Source organism: Prionailurus bengalensis, chromosome B1, assembly GCF_016509475.1.
Source record: "Prionailurus bengalensis isolate Pbe53 chromosome B1, Fcat_Pben_1.1_paternal_pri, whole genome shotgun sequence".
Taxonomy (NCBI): Eukaryota; Metazoa; Chordata; class Mammalia; order Carnivora; family Felidae; genus Prionailurus; species Prionailurus bengalensis.
This window is the reverse complement of record NC_057344.1, coordinates 127060087-127077132: the sequence shown is the minus strand read 5'-3', so window position 1 is coordinate 127077132 and position 17046 is coordinate 127060087. Positions and strand designations below refer to the sequence as shown.

At 40.5% G+C, this 17046-nt stretch overlaps 1 long non-coding RNA gene across 1 annotated transcript in view; it reads left to right on the top strand.

Moving 5' to 3' along the window:
- Nucleotides 1-10783: 10783 nt before the first annotated feature.
- Nucleotides 10784-17046, top strand: part of LOC122478455 — a 250149-nt gene continuing 243886 nt past the window's right edge. The window contains exon 1 of the long non-coding RNA XR_006296010.1: nt 10784-11567. This is a non-coding gene — a long non-coding RNA (uncharacterized LOC122478455). The remainder of the gene's footprint in view (nt 11568-17046) is intronic.

Genomic DNA, 17046 nt, shown 5'->3' with positions numbered 1-17046 from the left:
GTTAATAAATGCAGCCAAAAGTGTTAATTAGCAAGTTAATGAATAAAGGTTTGCTTACATTCTTTTAGGATGAATTATTATTTGTTAGTAGAAGACTTTATTTCTCTACGAGTGTCAACACATTCAAGTGTTGGCGGAGCCTGGATGAAAGACGAGATGTTTATAATAAGCACACAATTGTAGAGGTTCAAATGCAGGACTTTTTGTTTAAACAAATGATTATGGCTAAAGTAGAAGTGTAAACAGGGCCATAACTCATGACACATCAATTCTTTTTCCTGCTGCAGTCATTAGTTTTACACCTTCCCAGTAACACCCATATGACCGCAACAAAATAGACCATAACTAAAGGATTTGGTAAGACTATGCTTTACAAGAAAACAAAAACAGATACAACATTACAGAAGTCCTGTGAATTGCTGTTTCATGAGTTTCCTACACTCATGGAGCTACACTACACTATGGGGACGTCTGCTATCTGAATCTTCTTTTGCTCCCAAATCTGTTATATTTATATTGACATATTCTGCTTCTGGATTACATAAATTAGTCAAAGGACCTAAATAATATCGGAGTTAATTTTATTTATTTATTTATTTATTTATTATTATTTTTTTAATGTTTATTTATTTTGGAAGGAGAGAGAGACAGAGTGTAAGGCGGGAGGGGCAGAGACAGAGGGAGACACAGAATCCGAAGCAGGCTCCAGGCTCTGAGCTGTCAGCACAGAGCCCGATGCAGGGCTCGAACCTGTAAACCAGGAGATCGTGACCTGAGTGGAAGTCGGAGTCTCAACGGACTGAGCCACCCAGGTGCCCCGATCAGAGTTAATTTTAAAGAAATGGAGATCTTGGTATCAGGCCTTTCCATCTGCTACTGTATCATGACCTAGATTATATGTATGGAACATACTTGAATAGAACCTGGTCATGGTTATATAGAAGTGAATGCTGCTTTTTTTTTTTTTCAATGTTTATTTATTTTTGGGACAGAGAGAGACAGAGCATGAACGGGGGAGGGGCAGAGAGAGAGGGAGACACAGAATCGGAAGCAGGCTCCAGGCTCTGAGCCATCAGCCCAGAGCCCGACGCGGGGCTCGAACCCACGGACGGCGAGATCGTGACCTGGCTGAAGTCGGACGCTTAACTGACTGCGCCACCCAGGCGCCCCTGAATGCTGCTTTTTAATGACATAGCAAAACTTGGGAGTCTTCAATTCAGAGCTCTATTCACTCATGAGTATACCGAGATAAAGTCTTCAAACGGCTATTCGTTAATCGGGAAGTAAAGTGGTAATAGCATGGTAAGTAATTCTAAGGTTAATGGCATCTTGGTGTAATTGAGAGTAAAGCTGGCTCACTAACTTTGCCAGCTCCCTGTGAGCATCATACACGCACATCATTCTATCCTCTCCTAAGCGGACGTCATCCTGAAGTGTGAAGGTCATTAAAACAATGGCAGCAGCCACAAAAACAGTATCTTGGTTAATACCTTGGACACCTCTATGTTAATTTCATATATATTACACACTTCTCTGTTTTCACAAGTATTGCATTCTAAATGCAACATTGTCAGGTTGCTAAGTGTAAAAGTACAATTATCAGTAATTTTGAATTTGAGTTGCAGATACAGTGATAATTCATGTGAAATGTTCTATTGAATGATTTGAAAATCACTAAAAGCCCTCACAGTCATTAACTTTTTGGTCAGTTGTCTCAATTTCTTTCCCCTCAAAAGAGTACAATGATGTGGGCAGCCTAAGGCAGCAACCTCATTAATGAGTGTTCAAACATGAAAGTTGCCTTTCTCCAAGTCGATTTCTCACTGCCCAGATATTTATTCTTCATGCCTTTTTTAAAAAGTTTATTTGTTTATTTATTTATTTATTAAAGTTTATTCATTTTTGAGAGAGGGGAGGGGCACAAGTGGGTGAAGGGGAGAGAGAGGAGGAGACACAGAATCCGAAACAGTCTCCAGGCTCTGAGCAGTCAGTCTGACATGGGGTTGGAACCCATGAACTGTGAGATCATGACCTGAGCCGAAGCCAGACACTTAGCCAACTGAGCCACCCCGGGGTGGGGGGCTTAAGTTTGTTTTTTTTTGTTTTTTTTTTTTTTTATTTTGAGACAGAGAGAGTGTGAATAGGGAGGGGCAGAGAAAGAGGGAGAGAGAGAATCCCAAGCAGACTGCTTACTGTCAGCACAGAGCTCAACGTGGGGGTCGAATTCACAAACTGAGATCATGACCTGAACTGAAATCAAGAGTCAGATGGTTAACTGACTGAGCCACCCAGATACCCCCAGATAATATTCTTCATGCTTGATCAGTGTCTTGTGGCTTGTTAGCACCATTCAAAATACTGCCACTGGTTTCTGTATAACATACACAGTAGACTATAGTCACCAATGTACCAGGCTTCTTGTTAGCTTTGAGACCTCTCTCTTTTAACAGGGCTGGAATCTGAAGGATGATCTGCCCCTATTTCAGGAATCACGTTAGAGTATCAGCGTAGTTTAATTTCATGTATTCCTTAATTCTGATATCTATCTATCTCTAATACGTACAGGTCAGAAAACATAGTATGAACTAAAATGGGATTCAAATCACATGATTTATCTATCTGTTAAACATGTATGAATGTCAATTAATATGCTACAGAGTGTGCTGAATGCTGGGAAACAAAAATGCAAGTATGTAGTTTCAACCTAAAGAAGTTTAGCAACAAGGAGAAGAGAAAGATTAAATAAAAACTTAAAATTCAATATAATTTCAGTGCTTTAAAACCTTCAACAGAAGGAAAGGAGGATGCTAATCAAAATATTTCCTCACTCCCTGTTGATGTTGCAATTTCAATCAGGCACAAAAATTTTATCTTTAATATCAAATGATATTGAAAGTCCTCTGTGGTATCTGCGTGATGGCTTTGTCATTAACATTTCAGTCTGGGGCAACGTTACATCCATAGCAATGAAGTAACTTTAAGACAGTGAAACAAATGGTGAAGTATTTTTAATCACTAATTGTACATCTTTTTTTGTTTCACAAAAGAACAATCTTATAAGGTAAGTTCATGGTTCTAGAAAGATCTATTACTAACAGTGACAAGAACAAAATGATAAATTCAGCTAGAAGTATGTAAGTGAATTCATGCATTAGATTGCACTTTTAACTATAGATAAACATATGGTAGTATTCAGAAGATCTAGGGGGATGGTCTGGTTAAGAATGTGAGCTAATATCCTGGGTTTAAATATCCACTCCATCATGTACTAGCTCTGTACCTTACCAAGTTACTTAATATCTCAAAACCTCATTTTTTTTTTGCATCTGTAAAATGATGGTATTAATAGTATCTGTGATTAAATTAGATAATAAAGTAAATGCTATAGTACTTGGTACATAATAAGCAATGAACAATTAACAGTCATGATTTCTAGGATATTATTGTTCTTGTTATTTCAGTTCACCCTAAATTTTATTTAATCTGATCTATAATAGGAGTGCGTGTGAGAAAAATCAGTCTGTCCTTATTCTGTTTTAAGAACACTTGGTGGGTGAAACAGTAATGTTATGAAATTGATACAGAGTCATGTTAAACATTATTCATTCATTCCTCATAGATTTATCAAATTCTTAGTAAGCGCCAGGTGCCAGTTATTAATTTTGTGTTTTTGTTCTCAAGAAGCTTTCATTTGCATCATAAAACATCTTGAAATACTCAGTATTCAGATATGGATGCCCTGAAAATCTGACCAGTAATCTTAGCAGTATATAACTGACGATCGTTTTCTATCATTTAGAGATGATAGTTGTTGTGGACTGGATGTTTGTGTCCAACACCCCACCTCTCAAATCCAGACATTGAAATCTTAACCCCTCATGTGATAGTACTAAACAGTTGGGCCTTTGGGAGATAATTAGGTCATGAATGGGATCAGTGCCCTTATAAGGGGATGAGGTAATCAGAGCTTGCTTTTTCTGCCATATGAGGATACAAGAAGAATTCAGTCGTCTGCAACCTGGAAAAGGGTCCTCACCAGAACTGGATCATGCTGGCATCCAGATCCCTGACTCCCAGTCTCTAGAAGTATGAGAAATAAATGTATTGTTTAAGCTGTCCACTCTATTGTATTTGCGTTAGAGCAGCCGCATGGACTATGACAATAGCCTTTGGAATTCCTGAGTTGTTGCAAAGCAATTTTACCCCCGAGCCAGTAACTCCCAGTACCTGACCGCAGTTCCATCATCTGGGCCCTTCCCATCCCATACCCAACCCAAATTACTACTCAGGTTGGTCTGGCCATTTTGTGCTAGACTCTTGCTTGCCCTGATAGTATAGTAAATAAACTTGCATGGCTTTTTTCTTCATTAAGGGTTGGGTTTTTTTTTTCTGTTTAAAAAGTTTTTTTTTGTTATTTCTGTAAATTTTCAACAAACCTCCATGTCTTCTGCTGCCTATACATCCTATTTATAGAATGTTAATTGTTGTTTCAAGAGATCTTTTTTTTGAGTGGTCATTTCAGTTGAGAATTTAAAGATGGTTCTAAAATTGGCCTCATTATTCTAACAGCAAAGATATTTAGAGCACCTATTATGTGCTGGGCATTGTGTTATGTGTTAAGAATATTAAAAATTATAAAATAGGAGAGTGGTAATGCAGAAGTGTGGGAAGGAGTGACTAATATGCCTGGAGAAATGAAATGTTTTATGAAAGGAAAGACCTTTGACTAGGGTCTAGAAGGTGCATGTCAGATGATGAAGGGATATTGGTCAGGGGGCCAGATGGTAAAGTAGCCAGGAGAAGTTGTCAAGATGTTTGGCAAGCAGTCTGGTAGTCTGGAGTGTTTGGCAGATTGGCTGGAAAGGGATGTTGAGGCCAGATTATCATGGGCCCCTAAGGTCCCACTGGGATACATGGATTTATTCTGTAGGCAAACGAGAACCCTACAATTTTTTTTAAGCAGATGAGTTGTAATTACATCTTCAATATTTCGTGTATTCTGACTTACTATATAAATAGCCAGCTCAATTTAATGAATAGTGTTACTTAACAAAATCGCAAATCTGATCTGTGTTAAACAATTCTGCTACCAGAGAGAAAAAAATACATTTTCGAATATAATTTCCTTAAATTTCCTCCTTGATCTTTTGCTTCCTCGTTCCTGCTATTTTTTGGTACTTGGTGGACTTGTTTTCCCTTTTGGTTCTTTCCTCTTGAGATTTCAATTCTGTCCTTTCCTTTCCACTAATAGTAGCGTGAAATTTGCAGGATTTGTTCAATAGTGCCAAGGAAGGCTGTGGCTTTATTCTGCAGCATGCCCCAGAGATCATCAATTAAGCTATTTTTGTAGTATGGAAATCTATATAGTTTCAATGTTCTAGTATGAATATTTTCACAATATATTGTTTCAATACCTATGATATTTTTATACTTAGAAATGTCAATAGGGAATTCTAAAATGTCTTCTTTTAATGTAGTTATAGTCAATATTATTTCTAACATTAACAGTGTTAAATCTCTGTAATTTATAAAAGGCACAATCTCTGAATTCATGAAACAGAAGTTAAATTACTTTTCTCCACGAGCATAAAACAATTCTATAATTTAAGAACATATGATGGAAAGAATAGGCAATTAATAAGAGCCAAAACCCATTTTTTTTCCAGGTAGTTTCATTGGAGATTTGTTCTTCATGTGTTTTTGCTCTTTAACTTTTCTGTTCTTTTTTCTAGTACAGAAGGAAATAGTTGCTGTATATTTCTTCCTGAGGCACACACTGTAAATATACTGTGAGTCAGGAAAACACAGAAAAGTTCCAAGGTTGGCAAATCATTTTAGAAGGAAAAAGTCATCAGGAACATGAGACTCCAAAGAAACAGATGTAAGAATTACTTTTTATAAGTTGTGTTGCAGAATTTTTTCCTAATCTCCCAGTTTTAGAAAATATGTACGTGTATGGATCAGGATGGTTCAGAAAAAAAGATACTTGGACTTTAGAAATTTAGAAAAAAATTTAAATATTGAAATGACATTGCCTTCCAATTTCAACAGGATTAATTTATATCAGGCCCTGGATAATTTGGCAACATATAAATTGGTGGATATTAATATCTGCTTAATATCTGTTTTATTAAGAAAAACTGAATAATGGTGACAGCAAAAGAAAGCAAAATCATTTCAGCATTTTTACTTCAGGTTTTTTTCATGACTGTTCCCATTTCAGTTGAGGAATTCTGTTTCTCTTGAGCTTACATAGTGAACAAAATTAATTTGTTATTGAATTGGAATCTGTGTTATTTTTTCCTGTATATAATTACAGTTGTTTTGTATAAAATCAAATAGGGGACACCAGAAAACAGAGTAGAAGTTTTAGGCCATGAGTTTGGGAGTAATTTGATGCGTATTTTAATTGTGAGATTATGACTGACATGTATCAGAGTGAATGGATAGAAATATGTTCACATTTATTTGTTGAATTTATTTAATTATACATACTAATATCTATATTTAAATGAATTATATTAATATTGATATCTGTGTTAATATTTTGAATTATTCACATTAACTATTTAAATATAGATGCGGAGAGTAGTAAGGGGTCTTAGAGATTTTTTAGTCTGTCTGCTCACCCACTGTAGAAACACCTTCTGTAATAGTCAACCTTTACCTCTGCTTGGATACTTGTGATGAGAATCTCACTTCTTTATGATGCAATCCACTATACAACATGAAAAAATCTGATTTTTTTTTTAAATTTTTTTTTTTAACGTTTTATTTATTTTTGAGACAGAGAGAGACAGAGCATGAACGGGGGAGGGGCAGAGAGAGAGGGAGACACAGAATCGGATGATTTTTGAGCTAAACTCACCCATTCCAATCTAGTAAAAGTGGTTGTGTTAAAAAAAAAAAAGTGGCTGGGGGAGCAGTGAAAGACAGGGAAAAGATCCTCAGGAAGTTCACAACTTGGCAGAGGGCTAGCCAAGGGCATTAAATGCTGACCAGAGAGGGACATTTTAAAAGCCACAAACCCTATTGCTTCCCATGTTCCTGGCATGGCCAGATCTTCCCCCAGCTGCTACCTTTCCAAGGAGCTCAGGAAACATGAAAAAAAAAAAATTTAAAGGACACAAGTATTTTGTCTTTTCACACTTTCTAGGATCAGGCTCATGTATTATCTTAGATTAAAAATCTTCAGGTATTTTTGTCTAGTATCTGTTTACTGGGTACTTAAAAAATGTTCTCACTGGTATAGAGTAGTTTAGTGCACTGAATAAGACTGAGGTCTTGCCTAAGGTTCATATCCTGCCTCTTCTACTTCATAGTATGGCTTTGAACATGTTATCTAACTTCTTCTGTTCCTTGGTTTCCTCATCTGTAAAATGGGAATGAAATAGTACCTTCTTTATTATGAGACCTCAGTACATTAATATGTGTGAAGCGTTCAGCAGCATGCCTAACACATGGTGATCACTCAATATGGCTTTTATTATAGAAGCTACATATTTCACCAATACTTATACCTTCTTATATTAACAAGTGAGGATTTAAATATTCCAGTTGTTGAGAGATTTAATCTCTTATTTTGTGTATGCAGAGTCAACGGATTAGCAGTGGGTTAAAAGGCAGCCACAGCTGTGTGAATTGTAGGGAAAGAAGGATTTCTTGCTTCTGCTGAAATATTTCTTTAATCTGATTCCCAAAATACCTCAAAAAAGAGACAAGTTTTTATTCCACATTTAGAGAGAAGCAATTTAAAAGCACATGCTCTAGAATGTTACTTAACATAGTATACATTAATTTAGGATAATATATTAATGGTTGTCAGTCCTTTATAGTTTTGAAAGAGGGGAGGTGGAAAAGGGAAAGATGTGGGAGTAAGGATACCAATGAAGAGGAAACAGTTGGAGAAGGGGAGCGGAAAGCCCAGAAGCACGTTCACTGTATTACTTTGTTCCTCAGGCCTGTCCTATTTAGCTGCATGTAAATTCCCCAAGTAGTTTGTGGGCAAATGCCTACCTTAATGGGAAATAAGCCTGTGAATTCTTTGAGAGTCCTCACCTTTGCTGACCTGGTATTCTCTCCTGAGATATCTGGAACTTTTATAGGATTTATTTTTACAATTGGATGAAAAAAAAAGACATTGTGTTTTTGTTCAAATTTTGTCATTCCACCAAACGGAAACCCTCTCTCCTCTTCTTTTCAATAGCTTCCCCTACCCTGTCGTCCCTCTTGCCTTTACAAGCACCACCATCCCAGGCTGCAAAGCAGGGAAGCAGCGTCTACAACTCTACCTGAAGTGTCTTTCAAGTCTGCTATTGATCTTGGTAGCCATGTCACTATGTTGGTTCAGATCTTCACTCTACACGATAGAGTCCTAACTGGTTCTGTGCTTCCATTTCTCCCTCTCTAGGTACCTCTAAATGACCTTTTGAAAACTCCATTCCAGCACTTAACTCTTTGTTTTAAAAATCACTAATGCTTCCCTATCACCTAACAAGGAAATATCTACGTCGTTAGCATATCTGACAAGGTCATTCCTGAACCTTGCTGAGCCTGAGATTCAATCTGCTGCACCTTCTCCTCCTAACTTGGGTAGCAGCACTGAGCTACCAGCTGTTCCCTGGATGCACTCTGCTGTTTTCCATATTGTTCCCCTCTGCTTAAAATGCTTATTCTGTTTGCAGCTGCCCTTTCATCTCTAAAGACCCTTCAGGACCCTGATGTGACCACTCTGTCATTCCCAGGCAGAATAGCTGCTTTTTCTGTGCTCTAGTAGTTGTGTGTGCATGTATTGATCACTGTGCTTCTCACAGAATGTTCTAAAAAAAAAAAAAAAAAAAAAATATATATATATATATATATATAAAATTTGTTTTTTGTCTCTTCTATAAGTTTCAAAAAGGAATCAACAGGGTTTGAATCTCAAACACCAGTGTGTGGCATGCCATAGGTACTCAATAAATGTTGATTGTTGAATGGCTTATACCTCAGATTCCCCATTCCTGATAATTTCAATGCTACCTTCTCAGGTCCACTTCACAGTTTCCTTTATGGTGCTCTGATTCTCTCCCATGCAGAGCGCTTTTTTTCCTTTCATGAAAAACTATACAAATTTCTTTATTCCTGTTGGAGAGTTTTTTTTTATACCTTATCATTAAAAATATCTCCTTATTTATAAGTTAGCTGAAATAGAATTGTGTCCAGAGATGCCTGTATTCCCTGGATCTGTGTCTTATGTCCAGCAGATGCTTAGGATATTTGCTGAATAGAGTTAAGCCAAGAAAAGCCAATCCTTAGCACATCTTCTGAAAAGATATGCATGACCCGAACACTGCTCCACAATGTCTGGTTTCATTGTGGTTTCTGAGGACAGAAATTCTAAGAGAAAAAAATACGTTTGCCAAATAAGAGTTATCAGTAATTCACACAGTACAGGGGGCACATTCATTTAGATTTCTTTTCTCTTTAAACCTAGTTAATATCAGGATGGAAATGATACGAAATTCGACCGAAGACCAGCAAAGTAATTTAGGAGCACAGAGGACTTAAAGTGAGGGTGAATTGAATGGTTTCTATTTTTTTTTTTTTCAACGTTTATTTATTTTCGGGACAGAGAGAGACAGAGCATGAACGGGGGAGGGGCAGAGAGAGAGGGAGACACAGAATCGGAAACAGGCTCCAGGCTCTGAGCCTTCAGCCCAGAGCCTGACGCGGGGCTCGAACCCACGGACCACGAGATCTTGACCTGGCTGAAGCCAGACGCTTAACCGACTGCGCCACCCAGGCGCCCCAAATGGTTTCTATTTTAGGATTCTTGGGTACCAAGGACTAGATTATGAAGGTTGAATCAGGAAGGCAAGGTGATGTCAATGGCAAACACTACCTGTTCTGAAAATTTTCTAGTGTTATACTAAACAGACCTTTCTTCTTCCAGTCCAGCATCAGGCACCAGAATTCAGTTTAGTCCTGATAATATTATGTATGGTTCAGGTACGTTAGGGGGCAAATATACTTTTACGGGGATCCTAAAATTTCTTTGGGGGAAATGTGTGTGTATTTCACAAACTCATCAGTAAATGCCTGGAGTACCACCTGTTCCTAACTTGGGAGCTGCATAAAATAAATTTATATACAATTGAATTATTGATGAGTTAAAAAGATACTTAATGTCTAACAACAACAACAACAAAAACCAATGGGAGTCCTTTTAGAAAAGGGAGGAGTTGAAAGAAAATGGTTTGCCAAGACAGGGTAATAAATAGGCAATAGAGACAGATGAAGAAAATTGGAAAAAAGCTAGGTCATGGTGAAATGTCATTAAGTCATTTAAATCACACATTTGGTGATGAAGGAGGAATTATCGGTATATTTACAAGATAGAAAAGTTTTTCAAAAAAAGGAAATTAATTCTGAGAATAGGCAGCTGAAAAGGCCTTGGGAGTTAAAAAAAAAATTATAAGTCACAAGATATCTCCCTGGGAGACAGAACTGGAAAACCGCTGATTTAAAAAAGTTAACTCTTCTCCCCAAGTCTCCCGAAAGACTGTGGACTAGCTTAATTTATATTTACTTCCGTAGAAAATGTTTCAACACAAAGTTTTCGCAAGGAGACCACAAAGTAAAGCGGTTACATACTTTTCCAAAATAAACACTACTAATTATAAAATTTCATCAAATATAAATGGAGGGCGTTTTCTTTTCTTTTTCTTTCTTCTTTCTTTTCTTCCTTCCTTCCTTCCTTCCTTCCTTCTTTCTTTCTTTCTTTCTTTCTTTCTTTCTTTCTTTCTTTCTTTCTTTCTTTCTTTCTTTCTTTCACCAGTTTCAAAATATTTGAGGAAAGGAAATAATTCATTTCCCTAGGAGGTCCAACTGTGTGTTTCAGAGTTCCTACACCCCGGCCCAGAAAAGCAGACATAATCGGATGTGTGTGCGTATTTTCTGCGAGGTGCGTCAGCATTTTATCAACTTCTCAAAAGTGTCAGTGGCCCTGAGAAGTTCAAATTCCCGGCACTAGATTGTCTTTGGGAGTCCCTTTCAGCTCTCAATGTACCGTAATCCCACGAATCTTTGTTCTTGTAACCTAGCCTGTTTTGAAACCCCTTCTTCCACACATCTAGGACTGCCATCCAAGTGATGCTCTGCGAAGCGGGCTAAGCTGTGGAAGTTCCCCCTGGACCCGGGGCTGGGGAAGGGCATGAACAGCGCAGCTCCCCGAGTCCGCTCACCACTCCTTACACAGGCAGCGGAGCTGGGGCAGCTCCAAGTGCGCCGAGAAGTGTAATCCCTCCGCTAAGTACTTGGCTCTCAGTCTCCAATCACTAGTGGGAGCTGGAGAGGGCAAGTGAAAAAAAAAAAAAAAATCCAGAGGCAGCCGAGGAGCGAGAGGAAAAAAAAAAAAAAGTCCCGCGGCGGCGGCAGAGCGGCCGCGGCGGCCAGAAGTTGACGGTGCGGCGGGGCGCGGGGCGCGGGGCGCGGAGTTGGCGTGGGGCCTGCGCGGGGCGCCCGGACAGTTGGGGGCCGCGGGGACAGCGGCGCTCAAGACGCCGGTGCCGGGAGCTCAGCGGCGGGTAAGGCGCGGGGGGGTGGGGGCGGGGGCTTGCGCGCGGGGCTCGTCCCTGCAAGCGAGCGGGAGGCAGCGGAGCCGGCGTGGGCAGGGGGGCGGCGCGGAGCCGGTGGCGGCGCTGCGGTAAGGAGCTAGCGCGCAGGGGGAGAGGAGGGGAACGTGCAGCGCGGCCGTGGGGCGGCGCGGCGGCGGGCAGCGGGTCACAAGGTGGCCGCCTGGGCTTTGTGCGCGGGCGGCGCTGCCGGGACCCCGAAACCTCGTGCCGGCGCTGGCGGGGAGTTGGGGGCAGAGGCAGCTGCGGGCGGGACACGTGCTCCGGACCGGGGGAAGGAGGGACGCGCCGAGGCGGGGAGTCGGGACCTGCGCACCCAGGGATGGGGCGGGAGGGCGAGCGGAGGGCAGCCCGGGAACGGGGGAAACGGGCGCGAGTCCGGCAGCCTGGGAGGCAGGACCCGCAGACACCCAGCTCGGCCGAGCCACCTGCCTCGGAAGCCTCCCGGGACTGCGCTCTGCGGCGGGAGAAAGTGCGCAGCGGGCTGGTCTGGAGTCGCGGACTCGGCTCTCGGTGTCTGCCCCTGTTGCCTCTTTCCCTCCGTCTCTTTCCCTCTGTCTCTTACTGTGTCTGTTGCGTTCTCAAATGTTTCTCTCTCTCCCGTTCTCTATCTCTGCCTCTCGCCCTCTCCCCACCTCCTCTCTCTGTCTCTCCCTGGGCCTGTTTGTGTGTGTCTCCCTCTCCCCACCCCCTTTTCAGTCTCTGTGTCCCTCCCTCTCGGTCTCCTTATCTTCTTCCCTCTCTGTCTCCTACACTCTTTTCAGTCTCGTTTGCAGGCTTTCTGCTGCTCGTCTGTCTCTACTTCTGACTCTTCGCTCTCAGCGCTCATCAATCCACTCGTGACCGTGTCTGTCAGGGCCCCATATTTCTGTCTGTCCCTTGCGGGGTTAGGGTTTCAGACATTAGAGAGGATCCTCCGGAAGTTGTCCAGTGTCTTATTCCTTCTGAGCTGCACCACTTCAGCTGGATCCTGGGTCCTTGGCATTTGTTCTCCATAGAATGGGAACTCTGTAGTTTCCGTGAGTTATTAGGAATTGCTCTTTTCTTAGTCACCTTTCCACCAAGGTGAGGTCAGTGACTGAGCAGCCACAGAGGTGCCAGTGAAAGAAAACAGAAGAAGAGAGCCGCTTAATTGCCTCCAACATATAAAGAGAATGTACCAAACGTATCTGCAGTGAAGCAGAACCACCTGAGAAACGTTTCTGAATTGTGGAAAGAAACACAAAGCCTCCAATCATGAGAGGAGTCAGCTAAAAAGTATTTGAAAATAATTTGAAAAGTATTTATGGAAATGTCTCGCTGTACTAAACTGATGCCAACGAATTATCTGTGTTTCTTGCATATATTTTTAGGATCCTAGTGACAACTCTCCTAATTATTGTTTTGGGAAAATTATGAGAAATGTCCTGTGTCGACTGGGACATTTGTTTTTGAGAAAATATTCTGTCTTTGTACTCTTATACCTCTTTACACTCCAGTGATCAAGAAGAATTATTTTTAACTGCAAAGAAAATAGGAAAGGATTTGTCAGTAATTTTAAAACATGAGACCTTCCAGAGATCAATAATTTCTTTGGAAAACTCTCACTGTAAGGACGTTTTGAAGGATATTACATCTTAGTGAAATATGCAAGTTATTACACACTTAGATCATTGTGTGATGCAAAACCAGGTTGTGTGCTGTAAGCAAATCATAGTAGTGATGTTTTTTATGGGAAACATAGCTGGGAAATTAATTGCTCTGATTTTCACTGTTTTCTTTAGTCATGCATAATGTACCTTTGTTTTTAGCAAAATATGGCCGAGGGCTACAAAACTTGATACAGTGTGTTATTTGTCCAATCTGAACTACCATTTAGAAAACCACCTTTTCCTTTTGCTCACGAGATAGAAGTTGATATGATCTCATTACTCATGTGCTAGGGTCTCCTGATGAGTTTTAATGGCACTGATTTGTGATTTTAAATCAAAATGTTAGCTTTTGGTGAGTTAAAATCCTGATTTATGTCACGTTAGTGAATCATCACTATTTATAGGGGCTCTGCCACCTTGTCTGCCAGGTGCTGCGTGGTGTTTAGCCCAGGCAGGGTTGTCTGAATTCCCTGTTAGATTATTGTCCCTCAGTGACGTGCTGCCTCTACTTGGGGTGTGTTCACATATGTCCCTCAGAATGTTCCAGTCATTAAATAATATTTATTAAGAGGAAATTGACTTAATTTTTTCCTCGTAAACTTTGAAAACTGTGTGAGATGGCCTGATAAAACATTTTTATACAGTAAATACTGATTTTATTATTTAACCGTGTAAGGTAATTTAAAATGTGATCTCTTTTGGTGCATATAGCAGCCTCCAGCAGTCAACTCGTGTTTATCATCCAAATCTAAAGTCAGTTGTCACCCACTCCAACCTGGCAAATCCCTTCCTAATTTTCCTAAGCCTCCTCATCACTGCTGCTCTGTTTCTGGGCACACCTCTCATTGTTCCCCTCTCCGCCCCGTCTGGTTCCTTGCTGGGCTCTTCCTCACTGGGCTGTCTTTTCATTGAAATAAAATAGTGTGTCTTTTCTTTCCTTCCCTGAATTTCAGATGCCCAGTGAAGTACCTGCCCTACGATAGTCAAAAAATTCCTTGAAGGGTGATTTGTCTTTAACTTGTGATGCTAATTCTCTGTAGGTGCAGTAGCTCAAAGGAAATGCTATAGTGTGGTGTAATAGATCACAGATGGAGGGATGAGACAGTCTTAGAAAGCATCTCCTCACACACATTAATATTAAAGATGAAGAGGATGAGGCCTAAACAATTTGAAAACCTTGTTCAGCAATAGACAATGAAGCCACAGTCCTTTCCCCTGGACTCCTGCTTGCCTTCATTCGCTAGAAGTAAATCCATTACCAGGAGCTAACATTTACTATCTAACCTCTGAAGATTTCTTCTCATGCTGACCAGTGACAGTCATGCGTGAAACTGACCATCTTGCAACAACTGATAATCATTGGTTATACATAATCCTGGAGGTAATAGTTGTCTTTCGAACATTGACTTCTAAGTGCATTTATGCGAAGCGTTGTGCTGTGTCATCTTGGGCAGACTACTTACTTCTACCTGAATAGAAGATTCACATTCTCTGGATTAAATTTTCTCCTCTGTAAATTTCTGTGCATGTGTTGAGTGGGGGTAGGGAAAAAAGAAAGGAAGTTTGGACCAGATTAGGAGCACTTTTTGAAGTTTTTCTTTAGAGACCACCGGTTTAACTCCCAGAACAACTGCATATTCATCTGTTTTACATATCAGACTTCCCTGTGAACTTTTGTTTGAAAAAAGACTAACACAGTTTAAAGAAAGCTTCAAGACCACTTACTTTTCCAATCTTTCTTGTGATTCTTGAATTTCATAATCAAGATAATTCCTAGCTTTTAAATCTGGGTATTTGGAGGATGGTTGATAAAGTTATTAGGATAGAAGGAGAAGCCGATTTAAAAAAAAAAAAAGTTTATTTTTGAGAAAGAGAGAGAGGGAGCATGAGTGGGGGTGGGGCAGAGAGAGAGGGGACAGAGGATCCAAAGCAGGCTCTAGTGGGCAGCAGAGAGCCCGGTGCAAGGCTGGAACTCAGGAGCCATGACATCATGACCTGAGCTGAAGTCAGACTCTCAACTGGCTGAGCCACCCAGACGCCCCAGGAGGAGCTGATTTTGCCTGAGAGATACTAATTTCAAATTCTCATATGCTGAATTTGATGTGATGGTAGAAATTTGAGTGGAAATGTTGGACTATATAGGGGCACCCAGTATTCCCAGGAGGGAGGGGATAGGGCTAGAAATACGTACTCACACTGAATTTATAATTAAAATTGAAGAAAACTAAAACTTATTAGAGATAGATAAATAAATGAAGGTTTGGGAGTGGACAAGAGGGGCATTTTGTTACTTCTGAGTATTTATTAAGGTCTATAGTATTGAGACAAAAGTAGGGTATTATATAATAATGTACATCAGGCAATAAACTGTTTTCACGATTTTTAGAGTATCTACTTTACATCCTGGTAATCTTAATTACATTCATTTTACTTAAATGTTTGAGTAAGGGGCCTCCTCTCTGCCTGGTGTTGTTGTACACCTCAGGGATACTGTAGCCATAAGAGACCCCAGCCTTCTGCTGTCGTTGAACTTGCATTCTAGAAAGAGAAAACAACCAGGAGCAAGCACATGAGTAAGACCATTTCCAGGAGTGAAGATTGACATTCGGAAAATAAGACAGGGAGGTATGACAGCATGTGACTGGGGCTATTCTTTATATGGGGTAGCCATGGAAGTCCTTTCTGAGGGTGTCCCTGAATACCAAGAAAGCCAGCACAGTGGAAATCCAGGAGAACTTCCTGGAAGAGGGAATATCAAAGCTGTCTCTAAAGCAGCAGCAAGTTGGGCACACGCTTGTCAGTGTGGTTGGACTCAGGCAATTAAAGGAAATGGTAAGAATGAGGTCAGAGAGATAGCCAGGCCCATGTTATGGAGTATTTTATTGAACCACCCTGGAAGGTTTTATACAGAGGAGTCAATAAGTATCACTTAGCATGTGTGTAGTGTGAGCAGGAATGTCTGAAGTAAGATGATGAGGGAGGCTATGAGAAGGATCTTGCTGATAGTTCGGTGGTTTGGCCAAGGGTGGAACCCAGAGAAATTGATCAGATGTCGTTCTTATTACTGAATAAGAGTCACTGAGTTGAATCATTCCCCCCATCTTGGTCAACATTGCAGCAATCCACTGGCTCAATACTTGCTTTTACTCTTACATCCACACTTCATTTCCCACATGTCACCTCCTTACCTTCCTTCAAATGTCTCCTGGGCTATAAGCGCCTTGACTCAGAGGGTGCAGTATATCCTGGCAAGGTTCTTCAGGGCAGACTCTGGACTATGCACGGATGCTTGACAGTTTCAACTAACTAACATCACTTCATTTTACATACAATTTGTGTTCTGGTTACAGAGGAAAGGAACCAAGTAAGTTAGAATTCCTTTAATCAGGCTTCAGTGGCATTTTTCTCTAGCTCTCAGCTTTGAAAACAGCAATGCTTCTGTAAGAACTTCACTGCGAAGTCCGCGTTGTTAGATGTGGATCTCACCCATCCTTGTATCTCAGCCCTTTGCAAAGAACCAGTACATAGGAGGCATTCAGTACATATTTGTGGAATGCTGCTGAATGCAGTCTTCTAGAGGACCTATAGTTTTCACTCAGCTCACTTCAGTTCTCTTGTGTTTCAGCAAGTATATGGCTGCATGTGCCTGCAGCTTTAGAAGGTACTAAGTGGCAAGTTTGGAAATGATTTTTCTGAAGGTTGTATTTCCTTATTGTCTAAAGGAAGAAAGATACAATCCAGGGTATCTCTTCATAACCTTTTCTTGCCTGGCTCTCTTGAGATAAATATTTTAGTCATTT